This window comes from Rhincodon typus, chromosome 42 (genome assembly GCF_021869965.1).
Source record: "Rhincodon typus isolate 14 chromosome 42, sRhiTyp1.1, whole genome shotgun sequence".
NCBI lineage: Eukaryota > Metazoa > Chordata > Chondrichthyes > Orectolobiformes > Rhincodontidae > Rhincodon > Rhincodon typus.
In genome coordinates this window covers 3,991,525-3,996,774 of record NC_063373.1, presented here as the reverse complement: position 1 = coordinate 3,996,774, position 5,250 = coordinate 3,991,525, and the positions used below count along the sequence as shown (strand labels likewise).

Here is a 5,250-nt window from a genome sequence, read left to right as displayed (position 1 = left end):
CTGGTAACATTTGCCAGCATTTGCCACATATCCCTCTAAACCCTTCCTATTCATGTACCCGTCCAGATAACTTTTAAATGTTGTAATCATACTCCACCAGTTCGTCTGTATCTCATTCTGTTCACATGTCACCCTTTGCATGGTCCCTGCTAAATCTTTGCCTTCTCAACTTAAACCTATGCTGTCTAAGCTTTGGGCTCCCCAATCCCGGCGAAATGATACTGGGTGTTCACTCTGTCCATATTCCTCATAATTTTATAAACTTCTGTCAGGTCTCCAGTCTTCGACTCTCGAGGGAAATTAACCCCATCTTATTCAGCCTTTCCGTTTAATTTAAATCATCCGATCGTTTCGAGTGGAATAAATCATTCAGACGATGGTGGAAGTGAAGCTGAGTGCTTGTGAGTCATGTTGAAGCTGAAACCCTCATAACATTTCACAAGCATGGAGGCAAATACTTGCAATGTCAAATCAACAAGGCAATTGATCCCGTGTTAGTAAATTGGATTAGAACAGTTAGGTCGTTTTCTTTGATTGGTATGTAATAGATGGGCGAAGGGCCATTCTCTCTGCTGTATACATCTATGATTCTGTGAAAAGTGTTATGAATAATGCCCTATTCACAGAAAGCACACATATCTGTTTACCTCGTGCCCATAACACTTACATGGCATTCCAGTGCTCTTGTCGCACCCGCTGTGTCGAACCTCACAGTAGATTTTTCTGCAAGCTGCGTCTGACTTGGTGACCGCTAACTGACTGCTCAGGGTGTAAGTTCCCTTCTTGTTTCTCACCGATGGGTAGGTCATAATTCCAGTCTTGATCGGCTTCCCATCTTTCTTCCAGGTAACACTGGTGGCGTCAGGGGAATAGTCCATCGCCAAACAACCAAAAGTCACAGAACCGTCAGGGTTGTGTTGCTCACAGGAGGAGACTAGACCATAAAGTGTCGGTGAAGACGGTGTCACTGGGAAAGAATGCCGGATTAAGCAAGTTAGAGTCTGTTAATTCATGGAATCCTTACAGTTTGGAAACAGACCATTCAGTCCAACACGTCCACACTGCCACTCGGAACAGCATCCTATCCAGAACCATTCCCCTCCCTTATAACCCTGAATTTCTCATGGCTAATCCACCGAACGTACATACCCCTGGGCACTATGGGCAATTTTGAATGGTCATTCCAGCTAACCTGGACATCTTTGGAATGTGGGAGGAAATGGGAACACCCTGCAGAAACACACGCAGATGCGCGGAGAATGTGCAAACTCTACAAACTGTACAGACAGTTGTCCGAGGGTGAAAGCGAACCCGGTTCCGAGAGCACCGTAAATTCAGCTTATTTTTGATTGTGTCACTTGTTGATCGTGATCTGTTATTTCGCTCTCCAGAAACACGCCTTATATCTTGACCATTATGTTATAACTAAGGAATAAGAACACTCCAATCCCATCACCATTCAGTTTTGAAAGATTTCGCCAATAGCAATATTGAAATTTCACTTGGATTGCACGTGAATAGAGGAGAAGTTATATGAAAGAAAACCCAAAACACTGCGGGTGCTGTAAATGAGAAACAAAAAGCGAACCTCTGCTGTTTGTATGTGTGTGTGTATGTGTGTGTGTGTTTGTGAGTGTGTGTGAGAGAGATAGAGACAGAGAGAGTTTCATTGTTCATTTAGCATTTCTACATTTCTCAATCAAGAAAGTTATGTGAATGATAAATTGTCTTGTCCTTTCTATGACTGCTCTTGTGTAAGCAAGTTCACTGAAACTGATCATCTCATACTACCTCAGATTCCCCATGCGCACAAAGATTTTTAAAGTGACTGAACTTCAAAAGTGACTCTGTAATCCGTAATTACAGGATTTACAATGAAACGATCATTAAAAAAAAAACACCCTGATGATGAAAGAATATCAAGCGGCGTTTATGACTTTCTGGGTTGTGAGACATGGAGTGCACCCTTTCCGACTAATCCCAGTCTAACATGACAGAAATTTGATGTGTCTGGAAGGAAATTAGGTCTTTGCAAGGCAACGAATTTCAATTGTTTCACCATTTAAAAAAATCCTATTCCAGCTGCCACACAGATCCAACTGAAGTCGCAGGACTTTGCGAGATAGTTGGGGTAAAGTTTCCAGGGCAGTCATCAACATTGACTCCTGACTCCATGAAGTGCCTTGGATTGAGGAACGAAATGGGCCAGGCAGCGCCCTTCTTATTGTCTGCTGCTGCCATACCACAGAATCTTGAGTGATAATTCAACGTTCTTCAAATTTGAGCACCACTTGGAAGAGGTAGAGAATATAATGTTAGCAGTGTCTGCCCTCATGGTAGAGACTTCAATGTGCATCACAATACAAGAAATGAAGGACAAATAGCTGCCGAGTTTGAAACAAAAATTGGCTCATACGTTCTTTGATTGTATTCGTACGTGTGATGTCGGCATTGCTGTCTACAGTAGTCTCACTCTGACCACCACTCCCACACACTCCGTCCTGAACCTCCACTGACATTGATAACCCCCACACTGTCACATGTCCATTCACTCCGGATTGCATGAGCTCATTCACACGACAATACCACACATTCCAAGGTAATCGTTTGCCCAGCTGGACATGTACTCTCGATTCCTTACAATCAATTCCCCTTCTGCCAATCTGCACATAGTCCATTTTTATCTGGCCCTGACAATACCTGTCACCATAGTGGGGACGCATCTCCCCGACACGTGATTTCAAGGCCTCGATCATTTAACACTCATCTTACCCAATCAACCTGCGAACATTGCATCCCACCTCTCTTCTCATCCGTTGTTTACTGCCTGCCACTTTGCCAAACTGTGAGCTTTGCATTGTGCATGATGCCCTCCTGCCACTTCCTTACTGTGATCATCTATGAAACAAACAATCCCGCATACTGCTGACTTGTCAACTAAGCAGCCTGGCACTTTAGACACCGACAATATTTCCACGAAAACGCATCTCACCAAACAAGAATCACTCAGCCAAACTGGTTCCTTGTAACCATCATCATTTGCCTGGATTCTAAACTGCCAAGCTACGTCCATGCCAGCACATCCAGCAGCCACCCAACACATCAAAGCCTACCAGCTCACACTCTTTCCCCTCACTGGCTCACCACCTGCGAACTTCGAGCCTGCTCCATAATAGTGTCACAGAGTTATAGCGTCAGACAGTACAGAAACCGCCCCTTCAGTCCAAATCACCAATGCCGACAGCATTCACAAATTAAAGTAAATCCATTTGCCTACATTTGGTGCACGTGTCTCTAAAGCTGTTCATGTACTGGTCGAAATGTCTTTTCAATGTTGTAACTGTACCTGCATCTACCACTTCCTCTGCCAGTTCATTCCATATACCTACCACCCTCTGTGTGAAAAAGTTTCCCACAGGTCCCTTTTAAAACTTTCTCTCTCAACTCAAAACTATGGCATCCAGTTTTGACCTCCTCTGCAATAGGAGAAAATGAAAACCTTTCCTATCCCCCTTATCTATTTTCCTCATGATTATGAAAACCTTTATAAACTCACGAATTAATCTTCTAAAATCACGAGATTAAAGGAAACGTCCAGAGTAACCAACCTCTTCCCATCACTCAAAACCTCAAGTCTCAGTAACATCCGGCAAATATTTTCTGTCCTCTTTCTTAATTACTAAGATTATTCGTGCAGCAGGAAAACAAAGACGAAACGCAGTACTCCAAAAATGGCCTCACTAATGTCAGGTCCAGCAGCAACTTGGCGTGTCGACTCTTATACTCAACTCTCTAGCCAATGAACAAAAGCGTGCCAAACGCCTTCATCACCACTCTGTCGGTGACACCTCTTTCAAGGAACGATGTACCTGAACCCCTAGGTCCCTCTGTTTGACAACACTCCCCAGTGCCCGACCATTAACTGTGTAATTCATGCCCTGGTTTGTCTCATCAAAATACAACACCATGCATTCATCTAAGTTAAACTCTATCTGTCACTCCTCAGCGTATTGATCCTGCTAATCAAGATCCGGTTGAACTTTTAGAAAATGTTCTTCACTGTCCACTTTACGACTAATTTTGTTGACATCACCAACTTGCTAACCATTCAATGTTTCCAAGTTTCAATATAGAATATTGTGCCCTGTTCATATTTTCCCTCATAACCACTGTTTCCTTCATTCCTTAAACAATTAATAAACTCCTTGAAAATATTTCATGTTTTCGCCTCAACCACTTTCTTTGGCAGAAAATTCCAGAGGTTCACCACGCTCTAGTTGAACAGTAAACAACTGAGTAAAATTTTATGGGGAGTTAGGAATACTGTTGAACACAAGAAGTATCATGATCTCATGAACGGACTAACATTCTTAACGGGCCAAGAGGCCTTCATCGGCTTCCAGTTAGTATCCTCACATCTTCTTTCGGCAGCACGTCCCAAAACTATCGACGTTGAGGACAAGGGCGCACAAGCAAGTGAGTGCTTCACGTGAAAGTTTACCTCCAAATCACATTTGATTTCACTTGCAATTATTTCTCTGTCCCTTTCCTATTTCAGGACCACAGTTATTGAACTCTGACAGCGCTGCGAAAGTACTAATGCCACATGAAGTGTAGCATTTCAAATAGGCTGGTGACTACAAACTTCTCAAGGAGATGTAAGAGTTCTGACACTTCCACGTATGTCTGGAGACACAAATAACCACTGGAAGGATTGAAACGTATTTGAGCGACTTGCTGAGTGTCCATTTAGGGACCATGTGCTGAAAAGTTTCCTTCTGTGTGGTTTGACTATGTTTTCACTGAATTAACAGAACTGTCTCTTCATTATTTAATGGGAATGAAGGTTTCCTCATTTTTAGCATTGTAACCATATATTATTGTTGCCTGGAATAAAGAAATATAATGATTAATTAAAATTGTCTGACGAACTTGATTGTGATGTCAGAACTGGAAATTGTCAGAGATTTAAAGTTGATTCTCATAATACTATTTCTTCTGAAACCACGGCTGCAGATTAGGTTACTCACTTTCAATGATTATCTGACATTAAATATCACTGAACATTCTTAATTTATTATAACGGATTTTCTCTATGAACAACTCACGTTGTTTCACTGACAATCGAGCATGTTTTTCATGAAAATTAAACAAACCGAATGCTAGAAGCCTGAAATAAAACCACAAATCACTGAAGAATCTCAGCAGGTCTGGCAAATCCTGAGGAGAGAACGCAAAGATAATTTTTCG

At 42.2% G+C, this 5,250-nt stretch overlaps 1 pseudogene; it reads right to left on the bottom strand.

Moving 5' to 3' along the window:
- Positions 1–5,250, bottom strand: part of LOC109916552 — a 22,960-nt pseudogene that overhangs the window by 519 nt on the left and 17,191 nt on the right.